Raw genomic sequence first — 22,888 nt, 5'->3', positions numbered from 1 at the left:
AATACAGTTCCTTACAACCTTAAGCAGAATTTTAAAAGATGCAAACCTAACAGAACACTTTGATCTTTGGGAACCAAACCCCTTGTTGTTCCCAAATTCAAGAGAACTACCTAGGGAGGCAGACGTTTTATCACCTGTATGGCCAAGGCATGGAACTCGCTACCTTATCCAATTCATTCTGCCTCCAACCTGATCACCTTTAGAAAAGTGTTGAAAATGTGGCTTTCTAATATCTGGGCCCAGTCGTTCCTGTCCAAACCTCTTGAGCTAGCGCCACAACACCTTTGGGAAAATAGAGCACTCTACAAATAAACAAAAAAAAAAACACACACACACACACACATGTAAGTCACGTCTAGGGTAGGCCATGGACAGCCCAGAGGGCAGGGCGCAGTGTATTTAAAAAGTTGGACATGTACTTTTAAGTTTCACATGTTCTGGTACTAAGAAAACCTCTTAAATTCATTTTTCACAACTGCAAGGCCTACTTATCCCATAGGATAGTATTGGATTATCTTATTTCATTTAATAAGCTGGGGCTTCCAAATGGGAACAGATAAACAGTTCATGTTTAGTGTCTTTGGAATTGTAATGAAAAATCCTTTCTTATGGTGATTTTAAATTACAATTTTGAAAATACCTCTTTTAGAAAGTTGGCCTATTTCGTGACTTAGCCATTTGGTGCCTGCAGCCTTTCTCTGGGTCACATTACTGGGTATAGTTGACAGCTGGGCTTTGTGTATTCCTCCTAGACAGCCGCACAAAATAAAAAGCTTAGTTGTGCACTGCTCACAATCCTTTGTTGTTGTTGCCGGTTAGAAGCAAGAGAGGGCGTGGCATATGGCCACAGTGCTATATAGCATGATAGAACCTACCATAGGACTTTTACATGGGGTGCACGGGCACGGCCTGGGTGATGACCGGGCCAAGAGAGGGAGGGTCTTCTCCCAGGAGAGGTTGGGCTGTCCAACACCTCCTTCGCTTGGACTCAAGTAAGGTATTTCCATTCCATTTCTCCTTGTTAGGTCCTACTTTATCCTGAAAAATGGGAAATCGAAAGCCTACTGCAACTTCGTCGAAACCTTAGACTGGTACCTCTTTAGATGGATTTTTCCAGTGTGTAGTAGGCATTTAAAAAAAGGAAATTGACCTGTCCAAAGGTTGCCTATCCCTTACTTCCCACTCCCTCTCTCAGTTGTCAGTAGACACAGACTTGGTAGCAACAGCCACTACCATTGCTGTGGAAGTATACTCTGTTAGCGCTCTCCCCAGATCTTCTTTTATAGTGCCATTAGTGCCCTTGGAGCCACAGCCCAAATTGTTAAGCACCATTTACAATGGCCCGGCAGTGAAAAGTAAGAGGCTGGAAGTATGCACCAAATTCAAAGCGTCCACGTTCAACTCCCAGTTCTCTGCAAAGAGACTATAGGGATAATGACAAGGACCAGATTGTAGATGCAATCTAGGCTTTATGTGACAAAGTCCTTGTCAGCCTGGAGGCTAAACTGGTTGGGTGTAGTTGAGGCAGAACAATGCAAATTAAAATCAACCTCATTAGGGTCACCCGCCAACCTTGGTGTTATCGGATATACAGCAACACAAAAAGATAATGGACGGACTGCTAAACATTGGCAAATATTCACTCCCAATCACAGATCTGGACCACCGGATTCAAGCTCGCCTGGCTAATGAGGGGTGAAACCCCGAAAACGGTCCCAGGATGCTTGTTTTCCGGGGAAGCAGGGTCAAGACTGGTTTGCATATGGCTGGGTCCAAACTGAAAAGGCATGGTGAGCAAAATAACAATGGCGCAGCCAACGCATTTCACACTCAACAGGGCTTCATCAGGGCATAAATAAGTCACAGACAACTAACTTCTTTTCATTTGCAAAGCCGTCATTCAAAAGGTACTAATTATGCCTTAAAATCAGGGAAAGGAAGTTTAAACTAAGACACACTGTCCTAGACAGAGTCAGCACTACCCTAATACACTCCACCTGGAGTGTGTGTAGTCAGTCAGTCAAAAGTCTTTATTTCGATTAATTAAAATCATAAAAGCAGCATCAGAAAATTCATACATACAAATTGTTAAAATTTAAAAAGTAATATACAAACAGATAGGTATGCAGATTTTTAGCAGCTGTTCATACATGTACACCGTATTTACATTTCATGATTTGTGCGTAATCTGTGCAAATAGCAAACTTTATAGCCCCACTACAAAAACTACAATTTAAAAATATGCTATATACAAATAAATAGTTGTACAGAATTTTACAAGTATTCAGATATATACACTCAAATTTATAATTCATGATTTGTGCAAATGTAAAACCTTGTGACACCTCTATTAGGCACTCAAAGAAACTGAATGCCCCCTTCTCCTCCTGCTGTGACTTGAGATAAACAAGTATTCCCATTGTTTTTATTAATCCTCACTGCTGCCACCAAGAAACTTGCTATGCTAAAAATAGTGTGCACGCTACTCAGTAGCTGCAAGTGTAGGAGAGCTGGTCTTACTTGCAGGAATCCTGCTTCTCGTAGAATGGGCAATAGAATTTTATTACGGGCCACAGAATACTTTTCACAGAACATAATTAATTGGAGTGTATCTTGAGTGGAGAAATTGTCACAGGAGCATGGTGCAGAGTCTTCAGGTTTGGCCCAGTGCGCAAAAGAACCTAAAGTGAGGTGTATTAAGTTAAACCTAAATCTTGTCAACAAAAAACGATGGAAAGGTTTTGTGACAATCTTTAAGTAAGGTTCTATTAAGGGGGACAACTGTAAAAGGTAAATACTTCTTGCACCCTTTTTTTTTAGCTCCTCTTCCTCTCTATCTGCCTCCAACAAGATTCTAAAATTATGTTTGATCCAAACCACGTCCTCTTTCATAATTCCCTCTGGGGCTGTATATAGTTCAGGTCGGCCCAGTCTGACACACGCCGCTCTAACGTATGCCAGCCATGGGATTTCCTCTGCCTTCTCCAGAGCTAAGCAATCTTTGAGAATACGATGGTTTAGTGTAATTTCATCGTTAAGCCACGTATTTGCCCAGCAAGTCAGGGGCGCTATCTTTAAATGATCTGTAATATAACCTAGGCCTAATTCAGAATGTGTAGAAAGAGTTGGGGTTGACTGTGGAACCGACAACAAAGATCTAAGAAATCTGTTTTCCACAAGTTGGATTTTGCTGACAGAAGCGTAGCCCCAAATAGAGGCCCCATAGGATGCAATAGCACAACATTTAGACTTGTATATTTTTAGCATTGCCTCCATAGGTCTAGCTCCCAACCTTTTTGCAAAATTAAGAAGGGCTGATGTAGATCTTATGACAGCATTACTTTTCTGTTTCTGCTGGGGGAGCCAATTACCCTTTTCATCAAATAGAACACCTAGGTAATTAAACACCGGCACCCTAGAACGATGGTTACCCAGGCATCTAAATGTGGGGACCTTACTGATCTTCCTTCCACGTCCCACAATCATTACATGGGATTTGCTACTTTTAAGTCTAATGACTCCATAAAGGTGCCAAAGTTATCCAGGAGCCTCTGGAGGCCCACCCCTGTCCTGGCAATTAATACGGCGTCGTCCGCGTACAGGAGGACCGGGATGCCCGATCCCCCTGCACGCGGGATGTCTGCCCTAACCCCAGCCAATGATTTTTCCAGGCCATTAATGTATATTGCAAAAAGAAGGGGTGCCAGAATACAGCCTTGTCTGACACCCCGCCTAGAGTAAAAAGGGCTCGTGTACCTACCCTCCTGCGTGACCCTAACTGCTGCTGTTAGATTCTGATGAAGGTCGCTTAGGAAGTAGACTAAAGGTGCCTCTATCCCTATTTCCAGGAGGATATTCCACAGTTTGGGCGATTCACCAGATCGAATGCAGACGAAAGGTCCATAAACCGAAGGTATAAAAGACCCTCTTTAGCTGTAGTGTATTTATTAATCAAAAGATGTAGGTTCAGACATTGATCCATTGTGCTTCTGTGTTGCCTAAATCCATACTGTAGATTCGAGAGCACCCCCCTGTCAGACATCCAATCCCCCAATTTCTGCAAAATGACTCTGCCCATGATCTTAACGGCAGAGTCCAGGAGGGAGATTGGTCTGTAACAGGCGGGGTCCCCTCTCCTCCCTTTTTTAAATATGGGTACTATTATTGAAGAGGCCCACGAGGGGGGAAAGCCCACTGAAGATGCTGCGTTAAATACATTTGTTAAAATCTTTGCCCAAAAACTGGGGTACAATATATAGAGATCAGCGGGAACCCCATCGGGACCTGGTGCCTTATGTTTCGTTGTTTCTCGTATGGCCTTTTCTACGTCCGCTAATTAGAATTTAACTGGTTGTGTGGGGAGGCCCAGGGTGAGACTACTAAAGTTTAATTCTTGGTGATCCTTGTCACTATAGATACTCGTAAAGTGATTAAGCTAAGCATCGTCAGGGATTACGCAATCTGTGTCTAAGTTGTCCCTTTCCGAGAAATAAGACTGATTTATAGTAGCCCAGAACTTCCTGCTATCTTTTAACACGTCGATTGACTGCAGGTTATCCCATGCCTCCTCTTTGATTTTTTTTTTGCGTAAGGATATTGCCCATTTGTACTCCTTTCGAAGAGAGGAGACAAGGGCCCTGTCCCTTGGGGAGCCTTTGATGGCCTTTAAGAGAGCCCCATGTGCTTTAGAGCACGTGGAGTCAAACCACCTGAATGTCTTATTAGTATTGGGCCTACTCTCTTTATGTAGGTTTTCAGCTATTTGGTTACAGATAACTGAAAAGGAGGTTAAAATTTCTGTACCCACGGCTTTCTCATCCAGACATATTCCAAAGTTCGACTCTACCTGGTTAGCTAAATTCTCGAAAAAGGCTTCTGGAACTACAGCTTCCCATTTTATCTGTCTTCCTTGGTCTTTCGAAGACAGGGACCTTGGTGCAACCCTGCCTGAGTCAGTAGTAGCACCCTTACACCTCAATTCGACTTCCAGTGCAAGCGGATTATGGTCGCTAAAAGTCGATATCATAACTTTATACGCCCAGATATTTGTCAGGACACACGGAGATACAAAGATGTAGTCAATCACAGACTCCGCACCTCGTCCTATAAAGGTGGGAACTGACTCTCCTCCATCTTCTTTGTCTGGTTCAGTTAGGTGTAAATTAGATAATAATTCCTCTAAAGCACCCCCCTGTTTGGTGTGTTCAAAATGGGGTAGTCTCTCATTCATCGATCCCAATCTATCCTCTCCATAACAGTCCCACTGGCAAGGGTGTAAATTAAAAACCCCCATAAGGATTATCTCAAAATCGAAGGGGTTTTTAGACTTATAGACTGACAAGTAATCATCTAGGGCCCGATGTAGGTAATTCTTATTTACCACTTCTTAAATACCGAATTTTACCGATTCGGTATTTAAGAAGTGGTAAATATGAAGGGGGGAGATGTAGATATTTCCAGATGTGTAAATATCGAATCTTTAAGATTCGGTATTTACCGAATCTGGAAATACCGAATCGGTATTTCCTATTGATTCCTATGGGCTGTGAAGCCCATAGGAATCAATGGGCAATACCATTACAGAATCGGTAAATACCGATTTTAGCAAGGGTGCAGGGGGTGTCACTTTGACACCCTCTGGCACCCCAAAAATAGGCATGTGCGCCATGTCGCACACAGACATGCCCTAAGGGCATGTCTGTCTGTCACATGGCTAGGTGTGCATGCACACATGTGCATGCACACCTGAATTCGGTATTTTAACACCCAATTGGATTGGGTGTTAAAATACCGAATCTGAAAGGCCTGCGGCACTCAAAGATGTGCTACCTACATATGCTTTTACAGACTCGGTATTTTTACCGAGTCTGTATTTACCGATTCTGTAATTTTACCGAATCTGTAAATACAGATTCGGTAAAACACAGATTCTGTAAAGCATGCTCCTACATCTCAAAATCCAATTACCGGTCGGTAACGGCCGAATTCGGCCGTTACCGACCGGTAATTGGCCACCTACATCTGGCCCCTAGTGCACTAAAAGATCCTCTTGCGGAGGATTTCCTATTGCGTTGTATACATTTATTAGGAGATAATGTTGATCGGCTATCAACCAATCTATTATGAGGAAGTTATCTGATTCCCCCTTAAGATTTTTAAAGTTGCCTATTAGGTCTAGGGAAATAAGAAAAAGTAACCCCCCCTTAGGTCTCCCCGCGGAGCCCCAAACCGCGGGGATAGAAAAACTGTGATAGCCATCTAAGATAAAACCAGACTCTGCATCCCAGGTTTCCTGGAAAGCCAGGATATCAAACTGTCTTAAAAACTTTAACCAAATGGGATCTGAGCTTTTTGATCTGATTCCCGCCACGTTCCAACGTATCATTTTGCAAGTGCGAACCTGATTTTGTATTGTATCAGTTACGTCAATGTTCCCAATTCCAGGCTCCATTAATTCAGCTCCCAGTCAATAATTTTGATCCATCTGTGAGAGAGGTGAGAAACGATTCTGTAGCTCTATGTCATCCCTATAAGAAAAATGTACAAGGGAATCTGGTTGTGTGGATGTAGCTATCGGTCTTGGTGGGGCAGTGGTCTCCCCTCCCCTTGGAAGCACTTGTGTGGGTCTCCCCTGTCCACTCATCATTGTTTGGTAAGATACTGGAGGTTGTGTAGGTGTTACTGTTGATCTTGGTGGGACAGTAGTAGTCTCCCCTCCCCTTGGAAGCACATGTATGGGTCTCCCCTGCCCACTCATCCTTGTCTGATAAGATGTTGGAGGTTTGTGAGTGGAACAAGGGGTATATCGTGTATGTTGCTGATTCAGTTGTTGGCGGCGACTATGCGCACCGGCTGGGGGATAAAAAAAACCAAAGGACGAGGTCGAATCCCCTTATTGTCAATGTTCGAGCCGTCCCAAAATAACTTTTCAGCAACATACCTATTACTAAAATTTACCACTACCCAGTCTCCGGGGATTTTTTGGGGGCAGTGCCCTACCCAGTGGACCCTCCTTGCCGTGGTGAGTGCACAAACAACTTCCTCACCACCTGAGCTAAACTGATAGCACCACTGTCTAGCTTTGATCATTAAATCAGCGGTGGTTTCAGTAGTGTCACCCCTAATTGGAGGTACCCCGGTGAACACGGCTACCAATGGGGCTGCCTCTCGGGGCAATTCCAGATTGCGACCCCGCTGCTGCTGTTGACCCTTACTCACAGTCGATGACTGGCTAAGCCCCGTATTTGCTTCAGACGGGGGTTCCCCCACCACCGTCCCCACCAGGGGGGTCCCTATGTGCCTTTGGGAGCCCCCTACGCTAGAACTTGTTTCCTGAATTTCAACGATTGTCTGACTAATAACAGATACCGCTGGCTGAATACAACCCCCCAATGTCCCCTTATAATGCTTAAGTGTTTCATCGATTTTTTCACATTTTATGAAAAGGCCAGAAACACATGTATTTAAAGTATCAACAATGTCTTTGGCTATGGACAAGAGGGCTGGTTCCAAATGTGAGATAAATAAGTCCTCCACCATTTTTCCAATTTGGTCTTTAAGGGCGGGTTCTATTCCAAGTGTCTTAGTCCTAGATAACTTTCTTCTACCCGCAAAATTTGTGTTCTTACGCCTATATTTCGGGGGGAGATTGTATTTTACAGCAGCCGGTATGGCGGCTGGAATCTCAGGGGAAATGACCTGAGGAGTTGGGGGAATTGTAGGGGTGGGAATCGCTCCCTGGGTGGTAATCACGACATTGGGCTCCAAAGGGATCACCCGGTTGTTGGTTGTCAGAGGCTCTTGTGTGGGGTCATTTGATGTTGTAGAGTTGAGGCCCAGTTCTTTTTCCGCATTAACGATCTCTTTTGACAAGACACCCACAGCAGATGTTAGATAGGAAATTATCGATTCAGACTTTCTAGGATGTTTGGCTTTAGTCCCCATATCCTCAATGGCACATACCTTTTTCCTCTTGCCCATTACGATGTTTAGGACGTGGACGTTAGGGGGGTCACCCAACCCGACATCCTTCGACCCCTGATGGCCACAGATGGCCCGCCCTCTGCCCGGGCTCCGCCCAGCTCCGCCCGCGCGCGTCTGCGACGCGGAGGGGACGAGTGATCTTTAAACGCCTCTGGGCGCGCTCCTACAGGATGTGGGCGGTTCAGCCGCTAAGCCCGCTGGGAGATGTAGTCTTCCCCCGCTGCGGCGTGTGATGGTAGGAACTACGGCGGCGGGGAAGAACAAACAGCGTCGGGGCCCCTGCAGCGTGGTCAGCGTGGTCAGCAGCAATGCCTCCGGTGAGTCCAGCCCCCTGGATGTGTGCGCAATGGTTGGAGTGTGTGTAATTTCCTGCTACTCTTTACATTTCTATAGTTAAAGTGGTTACAATCACATAATCAATTTAAACAAATTTATATTAACCAGTTATAGCCAAAACAAAAATATTGATTCCATCCAGCGTTGTTAAATGCTTCTTTTAATTCAAAAGCACGATTCATGGAAGATCATAAATTTCATATTGCGTTGTTTCAAACTTGGGAATGACAATTTCCAATGCATTTCGGGTGTATCATACACCCTTTTTCAGGGGAAATCTTGTCACTCTCAACTATTACTCATGCGTAATGCTCAGTCTCATATGCCACGTGAATTATCATTCATTAAAATCATTTTATGTGGCAAAACACCATGGCAAATCGCTGTCCTACATCGAAAGAATGAGCGTTCCCACATATATAGTCTGTTCGGTCAAACAATCAGCTGACACAAAAGGAGAGAACGATTTTCAGGGATTCTAAGTCCTGTTCGAAAACGGGTGAAAAATCCTTGCATCCCAGCCTCCGACGTTTAATTCACTAGCGTAATCCCACCACAGATGGTGGCGGGATTAAATAAAGCACTGCACGGAGTACGCTAGTGAATTAAACATAGGAGGCTGGGAGCACTGAAGCAAGGGAAGGCCCCGGGATTAAATAAGATCCCCGCTGACCTCTATAAATCCAATTCTAATACTTGAGTCCTTTATATCAATGTTGTTACAAATACAATTGCAGCAGGTACAGCAAATGCCTACTACATGAAAAGGGGCAGAGATTGTCCCCATCTATATGAAGGGGAGCCCAAATATCCCCTCAAACTATCGTCCAATCAGCCTTTTGCATAATCTTCAAAAGATATTCTGTAAACAAGTCCAGGCCTAGGTTTTAGACACGATCTGTGAGAACTGGATCCTGTCCAACCTTCAGGCAGGTTTTAGATCAAGACCAGCTCAATCGACCAGGTCTTCCACTTTTTTCTGGTTAAGATGTTGGAGGGGGAGAACTTTTTGTAGCATTTATCAACCTCCATGCCGCTTTTGATTTGGTATCTAGAAAGAAATTATGGGAGGTCTTACATGGAATGGGCACCTCCGGTAATTTGCTAAATATTATTATGCATGTACGCTAGGAGTATTTTGACAGGGTCTGATGTGGTATAAAAGAAGAATTAACCCAAGCTATTCCAGTTGACAAAGGTGTGCACCAGAGCTGTGTCCTAGTGCCTAGTCTTTTTCTTCTCTTCATGAACAACTGTGTTAAGTATCTGATCAATTGTGCAAATGACTCCCCTACTCTTACAGACTCCTGTTTGTCGATGACACAATTCTATTGGCCAAAACTAAGGTGGGCCTCCAAGCGCTTGTGGAAAAATTTAACTTGTTCTGTTCTGAATATGGTCTTGAAATAAACGCCTCCAAGCAGACAACCTATTCTAGGAAAAAAAGGGTGAAGGGCATTGTTAATTTAGGAAGGGATCCATTGGAAGGGGTCAGGGAGTTTGATTATTTAGGGATTTGCCTGGCCGATTCTGGCTCCTGGGCCCCTCAGAGTCATAAAAGCTCACATCTGCCAAACCATAGAGCAAGGGCAATTCTTAAATTTGAAAAAAAGAAGCTTGGTTGCCAATCCTCCCCACAAAGGAAATCTATGAGATACAAGCAAGGGGTGCGGCACTACATGGTGCTGAACTATTGGGATAATGCAACATGGGCCTCTGGGGTACCAGCAAAACAATTTGATTAGAGCCTCAATTGTTTAGGGAGGGGAACACCATTGGTGCCACTAACAGTGTACCTTGAAACTAACCCCATCACTGAGCCGGCTGCTTTGAGACCATTTCTCTATTGGTGCATATTAAGGTAACTGATGAACTAGGCTCATTGAGGGACTCATTGATATTCTAAAATTGCAATCTTTTACCAAAATCAAGTGGCATATGACAAAACATTTAGAGTTTGTTAGGCCTAAAAAATGTCTGGGTGGTACATCTTCCATCCCGTTCAATGCAGGCACAATGGTCAAATCAAGATTTTGTGAGAGAGTTGCTGCTCTGAATGACCTGTCTAGCAGTGGTGGCTCTACTGCCTGTCTCTGAGCCAGCAAATATAAAATAAAACGATGCTCTAACATAATTTTATTTTGCATTTGCTGGCTCTTAGCCAGCTGTGTTGGGAGGGGCGGGCTGAGGCATGGGAGGGTGGAGGAGGAGTGCTATGTGCAAGCCGCTCCCTAAGTGCTCATGTCTGTTTGGCCAGCTGTCTAAGGCCGACCAAAACACACATGCGTACTTAGGTTTTCTCTAGCACAGCTGCATTGAGCAGCCGGGCTGGAGAAGCCTCATAGACTCCCCGGTCTGAGCAGGGCGTCTTTCCTGCCTGCTCAGAGCAATTGGATGGAGTCTGTCCCCGGGGCAGCTGGTACCAGGAAGGAAGAGGAGAGGCAGCGCAATGAGACGCGACGCTGGAGGTGGCCGGCGGTAAAAGGTGTGATTTTTTAAAAAAATGTTGTATTCCTCTCGACTGCACGACGCCTCCTGTGCGACCCCACTTGCCCCACCACCCTTTGTTTATGGCAGCCGGCATTGCTGTCTAGTCATACAGGCAGCCTCATGAGACGCTTTTTACTACTAAGGCAGAAGAATGTTTGAACTACATCTACCCGGTGCATGTCTGCTCATTGTTTTTGCAGTTTAGGTATGGGACCCTTCCCATCGCTGTGTACACCTCAACATGTGATCCTGTCAAGCCTAGGCCCATGTAGTGCCACTCTTGTGTGCTCCGGGATGAAAACTGAGGATATTTTTCTGTCCAAAATATGCTAAACCCAGGAACAGGTGGATTGTTCCTCTAACCCACTGCTTGGGTTTGACAAAACCGAATATATGCCCGTTGGATAAGTAAAAGCAATTCTAATTGTGGTGGATGGAACTAAATTCCTTTATGTGGCATGGCTTATTAGACAACAATTGCTAGCTCAGTCTTAGAGAATCCACTGAATTCTTTTGTATATCTCTGGTCTACTGATTGGATTTTCGTTGTTTTGGTCTTGTCTTATTAATAAAATCTACCCTATTTTTCTAAATGGGTGAGGGATCCGTTTCATAGTGTGTCTACATTCTATTACTGTTTTAAGCGTTGCACTAATACATTACACATTGCCACTAAGTTAAGCCTGACTGCTCTGTGTCAAGCTACTAGAGGGGTTAGCACAGGTTAATATGGGGTGTGCTTGTGACTTCACCCTGACAAGGAATGCAGTTGCTGGTTTAGTAGGGTTTCACACTCGACCCCCCAGTAATCCAATTTTTTATGGGGAATTTAGAAAATATTCGGTTAAAAACTGCTCTGAGAACTGAGAGGAGACCAGAATCAACCTGCTTGTCTATTGACCCAAAGTGTATCACCGGTCTCCTGACTTTGCAGCAGCTCCCACTACGTTCTTCTCCGCAGCAGCAAATGCCGTTCAGCGATCCTTCACCAAAGGGGTATCTGGCCTTGTGGAACTCTCATCAGAGACAACTTCGGATATGTCACGCTGCAGATTTTCAACTTCCAAAAAAGGAATCTGAACTTAGAAATCTTACCCGTGACTTCATCCAGCTACTCCCCAATAATGATGCCTCCTCCTCAGACATCATCTGCAGCCTTACCCCACTGAAGGTCACCTTCTCAGAACATTTTTGCCAACATTTCTTCTAAGTCTCTTGGGAAGCATCAACCGGTCCCAATTCACTTGCGCTGCACTGCGGTTCATCATAGTTTGACCCGTCCCGTGCAACTAGATCTCCACTTTGATCGTTAGATACTCATTTTTACCTTAGACTTTACAAATGTATAACTCTAGTTCCACTGATTAGATTTTTTTTTGTTTTGGTGTCAAATTATTTAATATAATTTACTCTATTTTTCTAAATTGGTGTGGAATTTTTCCTGAGTTGTGTTTTCACTTTATTACTGTTTGTGTGCTGCATAAATACTTTACACATTGTCTCTAAGTTGATAGAGACGCATAGTCTAGACATTCTGTTTATGATGGAGACCTGGACCACGGAAGGGCTGGTGATGGAGCTTGATCTGGCATGCCCAGTGGGAGACAGAGCCTTTCATAAACCCAGAGCTAGGGGGCGGGGAGTTGGTACTGGAATTTTACATTGATGATGTCTCTGGCGCGGAGCTCCTGGGTTTTTCTGTTAAGGTGATGACAGGACAGCCCCTCATGGGTATGGTCTGTTACAGACCACCGGAAGTAATGAACGCGCAACAACAGCATGAGCTGATCAATGTAATTAATAATATGGCCCTCACCCATACCAGACTCATGGTCCTGGGAGATTTTAATTTGTGGGCTAATGGGAGGCTGGATACAGCATTTAACAACCTGATTCAGTTCTGCAATAACCTGAGCCCGAGACAATGGGTGTCCGAACCAACACACACGGAAGGGCACATCTTGGATATGATATTCGCGGAGGAAGACCTTATTACCATGGGGAAAACCCTATTATTGGGATGGACGGACCATCATCTGGTTAATTTTAGTATGCAAATCTTAAATCAGATGAGACCCGCTAAGGGGCATGAAAGGACTTTCCGTGGTAGAGACTGGAAAGGATTGCTGAGAAAGGCAAAAATGGGCCCTCTGTTCGATCTAGGATCCCTGGTTAACCCGGAGAAACAAGTCACAGAAAACTATACCGCTCTCTGTGAACAGCTCACCAGGAAGATTGACCAACTTGCTCCGTTAAAAGATATTAAAAAAAGAGGGAACCCCTCAGCCCCCTGGTATTCAGAAAACCTTAGGAACCTGAAACTGGCCTGCAAAATGGCTGCAAGACAGTGGAGGAAGAACTCTGGAGAGAGAGATATAGCCAGCTGGAGTCTCGCCTTAATAAAATACAAAAGTGAAATAGCCTCTGCAAGGCAGAATATTTCGCCTCTACTATCCTTAAAAGTGCCAATAAATCCAGGGATATCTTTAGGATTGTGAGAGATATAACCCACCCTGACTCTATTCTATTAACAGTAAAATCAAACCTACGCAGGAGTTGTGCGATGGTTTGAACCTCTTCTTCCAAAAAAAAATTAATACGATCATGGAAGGTCTGAAAGATACAACCTCACTTAGGCAGCCAGACCAGATGAAAGGTGACAGTTGTGATAATGGGGACAAGGACATCTGCCCGATAGTCTCTAAGGTCATCATGGATATCTTTCCGATACCCACGAAAGAGGAGTTCACCCGAACGGCCCTGGGAATTTCATCTGGATCACCTCTGGACCCCATCCCCCATAAGATACTGAAAGAACTTGGATCTGAGATGTTCCCCATTCTGCATTAACTGTGCTGCCAATCGCTCATCAATGGACTGGTACCATCCAGCTGGAAGCAGGCCATTATCACGCCACTTCTGAAAAACCCCACAATAGATCCTGGGCGCTATAAGAACTACAGGCCCATCTCCCTCTTGCCTTACCTGACCAAGATAATGGAGTGTCTGGTCAGTAGGTCACTGTCTCTCTTTCTGGAGACAAACAATAAACTGGCGGAGGAGCAATTTGGCTTTAGACCAGGTCATGGAACGGAGACAGCCTTGGTGACCGTATTGGACAATCTCCGAATGCGGGCGGACAGGGGGCAATCAGCAACTTTAGTATTGCTAGACCTGTCCGCCGCATTCGACACGGTCAACCATGACATTCTTTTGACAAGGCTGAAATCCCTAGGAGTGACAGGGGTGGCACTAGGGTGGATGCGTTCCTATCTATCTGACAGGTGGCAAGCAGTAGCGCTCTCTCCTTACCAATCGCAATTTGTAAAAAATTAATATGGAGTTCCACAGGGGTCTTCCATCAGCCCGATTCTGTGTAATGTGTACTTGCGACCATTGCTGGGGATCATTAAAATGTATAATATCAGTGTGATTAACTACGCCGATGATACCCAGCGCATTGTGTCCTTGGATGGCGACCAAGCAGATTCAGTGGAAAGCTTTCATGCCTGCATGCCTGAAATGGCCAAATGGCTCAAGGGCAACTCTCTTCAATTCAACAGGGAAAATACAGAGACTCTACACTGCAAAGTGGGAAGGATCTCTTGAGGATTGCCAAATGATTTCTGGCCAACAAATGGAAACGGCTCGCTGGCACCAGTAAGCTCTGTATGCAATCTGGGGGTCAGCTTTAATGAGAAAATGAATTTGGAGTCCCACGTAAACAAAGTAGTAGGAGCTTGTTTCACCCTTATTCGAGGACTGCTTAAAATACTACCTTTGCTGCCTGTCCAGGCAAGAACCACCGTAGTCAGGAGCATTATTTTAAGCCGTCTAGATTACTGTAATGCCCTGCTTTTGGAATCCCCTGGGTATCTGATTGCCAGACTCCAGAGTGTCCAGACAACTGCAGTCAAGCTTGCACTGAGCCTCCCACGTCGCTCCTCGACAACACAGGCCTTAGCGGAGCTTCACTGGCTCCCGTTAGCGCAAAGGATCTTGTTTAAATCCTTGTGCGTAACGTTTAAAGCACTCCATGGGCAAGGACCAAAGCCAATCCAAGCCAGATTTCAATGGTACATACCCACTCGTAACCTTCGATCAGCATCTGCCTATTCGGTCAGGATACCAAGGACAAAGAGAGCAACCATGGGGGGAAGAGCCTTTAGTGTGGTGGCTGTCCGCCTTTGGAACAGCCTTCCCTTGGAAATTAGGAGCCCCCGGAGCTTTCTGCCATTTCGTAAGAAAGTAAAGACCTGGCCCTTTCCCAAAGTGTGTTCCCTGAGTCTTTAACTCTATATCAGTGGTGCCCATCCAGCTATCTTAGCGCCAAGATGCCCGCAGGGTTACAGTGCGCTCTATAAATGGTAAAAATAAATAAAAATAAATAAGTTAAGCATGACTGCTTTTGTGGCACACTACTCACCCAAAAGGGTCTCAAGGCGCTGTTGGAGGGGGGGGAGGGAGCGCAGCTCCAGGAAGTTCACGGTGATTTATCGAAGAGCCAAGTCTTGAAGTCCTTCATGAACTTGGAGAGTGTTGGTATCTGTCGGAGGTGGAAAGACATAATAGGAAAGGGACTTCAAAGCAGTCATTCCCATAGACATACTGGTACCTCACTTCTGGGCAGGGGCAATAGAATGATAACCAATTTGTGTGCCTTTCTCTTTGATGAGGAGAATGTGGTTCCTATTTAGGATGGGTAGATCCACGGGTGATTCTGGGGATCTGACACAGCTGCTGATCCCTGAGCATCCATTTCATCTTAATATAAAACCCAGGAATAGTGCTTCTTAGAATAGCTCCTGCCAGAAAACACAGCAAGTGCTGAAAAACAGAGTCAGGAATTAAGGAAAAATTATATAAATAGGAGCTCTTTTACTATTATAAAGAAAGCTTCCATCACCTTGAATTCAATATCCTGACAGAACCTGAGAAAGACCAGAAGAAACTGTGGAATGGTGTACGCTGTCACTGGAGGAAGGAGTGGAGGACATCCGGCTTCCTCTTCCAGTACCGAAAGCCATTTTTAGGATTATAAGCAGTGGCGGTGTTGTGAGTGACATTTCAGTGTTGTGATTGGCTAGGGGAGTTTAGGAGCCTGGGTGCTTCCTGGTTCCTGCTTCTGAGGAGTGAAAGGAGGTTGCGAGTGGGCTGAGAGGCTTTGGCAAGTGTTGTTTTAATTATTTGTTTTCATTTAAACCCTGCCTACCTCCTCCCCCCCCGCTTCGCCACACCCAGTAAATAGTGGCACCACTGATTAGTAGGGCTACCTCCTACAAAGAAAGGAGAGGTTTAAAGGACTGAGCAAGGAGAACCACTGCTGTGTGTTAACGTTTTCCGGAGATTGGGAAAATAAACGGTTCTCAGGGAACGAGTATGCTGTGCCTTGGAGAAAACCAACACGACAAATTTGATTTGGCTTTTGGCAGAGGTTCTGAATAGAGTGTTTGAGAAACCAGTCTCCCACTCCAAACCATGGCTTGATGCCCCAAGATAGTCGCAGTCCTGAATTAAGATGGTTTGGCTGGCACCTGGTGAATTAGGTTTGCAAAAATGACAGTCCTTGGTTAGTAAGGTTATTATTTTGTCAAATAACAGCCAAAGAGCTGGAGAGTCCAATCTACGGGGAGCAGTAGGATAACCACTGCAGTCCGTACACGTATGAGCACTTTAAGTTAGTAGTTGGGAAGAATAAAGACTAGTCTGGAAAGTCATCCAATCTGGACATTACTATGGTAACTATTGCAGAGCTTCTTTGTGGGCATGAAAGGAAAGATAGAACTGTTCTAATTTTTAGGTAATAGAAGGAGATTTTGATCATCTTGCTAATTGGAGGAATTAGAGTGCGATAAGTGTTCACTTTGATTGAAAGATCTTTTCCAAGTTGGAAGGTGACAGGACTGGTTCACTGGAAAGTGTGCAATGGGAGTACGCTTAGAATCAGGCCTTGCTTTCTCAGATATTACCTGTCTTAATAAGAAATTACCAAAATAAACCAAGATTGCCCGAGGATAAACCCCAGGTTTAGATGGTAGATTAAAGGGCATTCAATGGGCTCGCTGGACCTCAGAGTCCCAATCCCAGTTTGTAAGCTCAGGCAGAGAGTCTCGGCATAGGTTAACTACAAAAGAGCGGACATCTTCACCTTCTGCCTTCTCGGGAACACCTAAGATGCGGAGGTTGTTCCTACGCTGGCGATTCTTGAAGTCCTCGAGCTTCTATCTGACGTCTGCGAGTTCAGCCTCATGTAGCTCAATCTTTTCATAGTTCGTTGCAACATCGTTCTCATTGGAGAGTACCCTCGCTTCCACTTCGGTAATTCTATCTCCGAATGAGCTGCAAGTCTTGGTAAGTTTACGGACCAAGCCTTGTACTTTACGAAGGGCAGCTTGGGCTCTTCGACTGTCATGAGCGGTCTCTTCCCTATGTGCGGCAATAGCTTGTAAAATAGTATTAACTGCTGCATGTGGGAGCTCATCGCTTGGAGAACGCACGCTAAGCTGAGCATTATTTATACTATGTGTACGGTGCATAAGTTGATCGGACAAGGAGTAGTCCCACGTGAGATCCCCTGCATCGTGCCGTTTACTTTTCCGTGTGTGTATTGGTTTTGATTTAATGGTATTGACTTTTGAGCCATTATTATTATTGCTAGCATCTGAAGTATAGGACAGGGATTCAGCTTCAGATTCAGTTTCTTCTGACCAATCCTCCTCAGCTCCAACTTCATCGGAAAAAGAGAAAAAAATCACTTGCCTCCTTATCCGGCTCATGATTCTGATTGTTATCGGCGTCGGAGAGCCCCTTGTCATACTGTATACTCATGGAAGCACTAGGAATTAATGCAGCATCTTGAGTGATAGAAACCAATGGGACATTAGGGACTGGTAGGGTGGATTGTAATACCAGGGCAATTGCCACCATAGCTGAGTGCCTATTCACGGATAGGTTAGCATGTTTCGAAACATTTAGTTCAGCAATTTCATCTAGCACTGCCCCCCCATTGTCAATAGCTATACTGGGAGGGGAAATAGGTTGCAAACAGATATCTTGCACAGCAGACTCCACCGTATTTACATTTGCGATGAGCAATTCTGGCTGCTTAATGCTGGGATCGGAGACATTTTGTTGCTCTCCTTCCTTTGCCTGAGAGCAACTCCCTTGTAAATCATCGGTGTTTTTCGGGCATGCTGGGTTGATGGTACCAGAGACAGGCTCAGGCGCGTTGGTTGGGGGGCTGCCAGTCGTTTCTTATCTTGGACAGGAAGTGCTCCATGGCTTTTGTGAAGTAAATCCATTACTGTGGTGCCCTGGGCGACTGTAGAACTTGCCGTGTCTTTCTTTTGAAGCTTCCTCCGCAGTGCGAGTGCCTCTTGTCTTGGGGAGTTTCGATCCTCATCCATGCAGGGGGTCAGCTGTTTCGTTCCTCGCACAGCTGGAGCCTGCGCGTTACCGGGTCCGCCTTCACTTTGTGCTCCGCTCTGACCCTGGCGTTCTGCAATCTCATGGAGTGCCCTGGCAGCCCTGGCCCGTGCTGCCGCTGAAGAAGCCGCTGCTGCCGCCTTCGGAGTCATCGAGGCGGGAGTAGAAGCGAAGCTGGCTTCGCTAGATTTAATGGAGCAATGGGAACAGATGATGCTATCGGCTCCGCCGTCAGCACCCGCGTCGCTCTCAATCAGCGAGTCCGTCGGCGAGTCGGCGTCCGTGTCGGTGAGATTGATCTGGGTCAGCAAATCCGTCGGCGAGTCTGTCGGAGCTCTACAGAGGCCGACCGGTGAGTTAGAGAGAACCTTGACAATGGCCCATCCGATCAGTGAATACAAAGCAGAGACCAATTTGGAATCTTGACAGTTCACTTTTTGAGGGTTGTTTAGCATTTTATAATGTCTGTAATATCCATAAGCCTTGAATTTTTAATGCTCGGCATTCAGGGGTAGACAAAAGGTGTAGAAGGCAGCGTCCCTCTGGTCATGACGAGGAGCTCAAGTGCAGTGCCTGCATTGCGGTCTAGGGACAGACCGCCATCTTGCCATTTCTTATTTTACACGTCCAGACTTTTGTCATGCTACTGTTGAAAGGCGCTGGCGACTTCGGATGTTAATCAAGCCATTTCAAGACAAAAAAGCCCAGGCCTATCTGAATAATCCTGAATGGCTGAAAGTTGTTTTTGGTGGACAAACTACATTTTTCATGTCAGAGATAAAGTCTAAAGCCTATTTGGATGAGCTAAAATGAGATGCAATTGAATTTGCTTAATTTAGCTCCTTTTCTTTTTCACTGTTTACTATGTGTAAAAGATCTAGTAATGCCTTAATGGACGGCATGGTAGGATTAGAGCTGCCTCTTCTTTTTTCAAAATTTTTAATATTCTTCCATGCTATCCAATTTGATAAGGGGGGGACAGGGGTGGTAGAAGCGATGTACTATTGTATTTTTTCTGCTTTTGAATATGAACCGGCAACCCTCTGGGGGTTTCATATGCTTCTTTTTTTCATATGCTTAATTATAATTGCTCAAGTGTGGCACTGTATTTCCATCACCAAGACTCTTATGGAGTCTAAATGCCTTTTTTGGGGGGGGGGGGGTTGGGGGTGGGCGACAGGTTGCTGGGGGGCGGGCAGGGTGGGTGGGGGGGGCCTCTGAAAAAATTGAAAATAGAACCAGTATCAAGACAGGAGTTATTGCTCTACTCAAGCTAGTATTAATTCTAAGTATCATCGTAACTAAGGCAGATCAAATTCGCTCTAAAGAGCTGCATGAGTCTAAGAAGCAAAGGAAAATGTTAATTTGGAAAACATTTAATATATTTTTATGGGAAGGTTGACTATCCAAACCTGGAACGTTGCAGGCCTTTTATCTAGAGACAAACGCCAACGCCTGGGCGAAATAATTATTCAGAACCCCGTTGACATTATATGTTTTCAAGAGACACACCTGCCCTGGGATAAGAGGACATTACTTAGAATCAGGGGTTATAATTTATTAGCAACTACGTCACAAACATCTAACATTCGTGGGGTAGCTATTTTGGCCAAAGCCTCCCTGGGCCAGGCAACATGCTTGTTAGCCGACCCACACGGCAGGTGGGCCATGGTCAAACTTGCCATTGGTATTACCATATGTTCAATTTATGGGTCCAATCAGGACGATCCTGCAATTTTTGAAGTATTAGAACTTGAACTCGCAGCTTGGCAGGGCCCGCTTATTATATGCGGTGATTTAAATATCTCACTCAACACAACAACTTGCAGGAATGTACACCCCAAAAAATATGCAGGCCGTAAGCCACGTGTTTTTAAGGCTATTAATAGGCTCATAGATAGCTTTGGTCTTGTCGATATATGGGATGCCAAGAACTATCCGGATCCTGGCTATACTTATTTCTCCTGCCCTCATAGTAAGCATGTCCGAATAGATTATATGTTTGTTTCAGCTGACCTAGCCATGCAAGCTTCAATCACCAAACTTCCCAAAATTATCTCTGACCATAACGCATTAACCCTCACAATTAACATCACAACCGCATTAAAGCAGCATTGGGTCTGGACGTTTGATCGCAAACTCTTGGTCAATAAAGATTATATTAGCCATATTGCCAGCTGGACCCAAGAATACTTTGATACCTACCGTTACAGTGCTTCGAGAAATGTGGTCTGGGACTGTTTCAAATCCGCGCTCAGAGGAGAAACGATGAGCTTTCAAGCTAGGGCTCGGAAGCTAAGGCGCAATGAATATAGCCAGAAAGTACAGGAGCTAGCTAGGGCTGAGGAAGAACACATTATACAAATACCACAGGGTAATGATGGAAAGCTAGCCATGTATCAGCTACTAGTGTTAAAGTCGGAACTTAACTCAGGCCTAAGTCAAACAGCTGCCGAAACCTATAGAGTGCATCGTAAGGATTTATACGAAAATGGCGAAAGAGTTGGCAAACATCTTGCTCTGCGTACTCGTCAGAAAAATATATTTAATGCTATTGGCTCTATACAGGAAGGAGGGCAGACATTCACACAGACTCCTGATATAAATAATGCTTTCCAGCAATACTATCAGAATCTATACCAGGATGATATAGCTACAAATATGGCTGAATCAGATACATATTTGAGCAATCTCCTCAATAACCCTGAGGCATGCAGGATTTTAGACGACATTGCTCGAGAGGATCTTGAGAAGGATATCACCCTGGCTGAAGTACAGATAGCCCTGTCTTCACTTGCATCTGGAAAAGCCACAGGTCCGGACAAAATTCCCCTAGATTTGTATAAAATACTGAATCAGTATTTGGGCCCTCTTATTTACGATTTATTTCTGGGGATCCAATGGAATGGTACTCCTCCAGACTCATGGAAGGAGACAAATATAATTGTCTTTCCGAAAAAAGGGAAATCCCCAGATCAACTAACATCATATCGCCCAATTTCCCTGATTAATTCGGACTCTAAATTATATGCAAAAGTAATGGCCATTTGGCTCAGCAGGGTCGTCGAACATCTGGTCTCCCCGTGGCAACATGGATTCATCCCGGCAAAAGGTACTACCGATCACACCCGCAGGGCTATCACCCTATTTGATATAATGTATGCGGCGGGGGGCCAGATGTTGATGATTCTTCTTGATGCTGAAAAGTCCTTTGATCGTGTATCATGGAACTTCCTCTGGGCTGTTCTTGCATGAAACAATTTTGGCCCCAAATTTGTCAACTCCATTAAAGCAATGTATAGTGGTCCTAAAGCCAAATTGCAGATTATGTGCTCTGAATCAGGGACTATTAACATCTCTAGAGGTTCTAGGCAAGGGTGTCCCTGCTCGCCAATACTATTTGCCCTATATATAAATCCCCTGGTTTTAAAGCTTCTCGAAGATCAAATAATTAAACCTGTTATATCTGGCCAGTTTGAAACCAAGGTATTGCCAATCCTATGGCCGCTACTCTGGATATTCCTTAAATCTAGGAAAGACAATTATACTTTGTATGGATAAAACTGTTTGTATAGATCCTAGGAGAGCTAATAAAGCTACGTATCTGGGGGTTACTATTAGCCCCGACACAAAGCTTATCCCTAAACTTAATTATGAGCCACTACTCAACCATATTAGAAAAGATCTTGATCGAGTAAATAGTTTACATCTTTCAATTATTGGTAGGGGAAACTTTGTGAAAATGAATGTCCTTCCTAGGGTACTCTATCTGTTTAGAGCTATCCCTCTCTCGATAGAGGAGAATACCCTTACAATACTTGATACACTCATCTCTAAATTTGTGTGGCAGCAGGGTAAGATTAGGAGGTCCCTTAAACTTTCCCAACACAGCGTCCTTTCCGTTCCTCCCTTTCCAAGTCTCTCCCTCCACAGACTCAACTCACTGCTCACGAGACTATCTGATTCTCCTCTCCCCTACATTTTCCTTTGCCCAATATGCCTCCTCTCACTATCCCCTCCCCCTCCCAGGACTTTTCTTTATCTAAACATGGTCCCAACTCCTGGTCCATTCCGTACCCACCCAATCTTTCTAAAAACGCTAGAAAAAACTCAAACACAACCTCCTCATTCGAAATTCTGAAACACATATTGTTGACAACTACTACAGCCCTACCGCCCCCATTAAAATGAATTACATCTTCTACTCCAAACGCCCCTCTAAATGGAAAAGCATTTTCACACATCATCTCCCAGTCACTAAAACCTCCAAAATACCCCATGGCGACAAACTTTCCACCACTCCCTCTCCAACCTTTTGTGGGGAAATCAACATCTCCATATTTAAAACTGGTAACATCCTCATCCAAGCAGCCGTACCCCATCTTAACACCTTCGAACTCCATTTCAGATCCTTAGCCATTCAACTTTCCAATTCCACCAACAGCCTCCCATACTCTCCACCTCCTCTTTCCCCACCGACCCCGCCCCACCAGCCCACTTCTCCCGCCCCTGACCTTTCAACATCCAATGACACTAAGCAAATGTTGTCACCCATCCCCCCTTTTCTCACTATGACCCCCCTCTCCCCTTGATCCTCTCCTCACCCCCTCACTCCCAATCCCCCTTGCACCCAATCAGCCCACCCTTTCCCCTC

Source organism: Lissotriton helveticus, chromosome 6 (genome assembly GCF_964261635.1).
Source record: "Lissotriton helveticus chromosome 6, aLisHel1.1, whole genome shotgun sequence".
NCBI classification, from domain to species: Eukaryota; Metazoa; Chordata; class Amphibia; order Caudata; family Salamandridae; genus Lissotriton; species Lissotriton helveticus.
Note: the sequence above shows the minus strand (reverse complement) of the source record.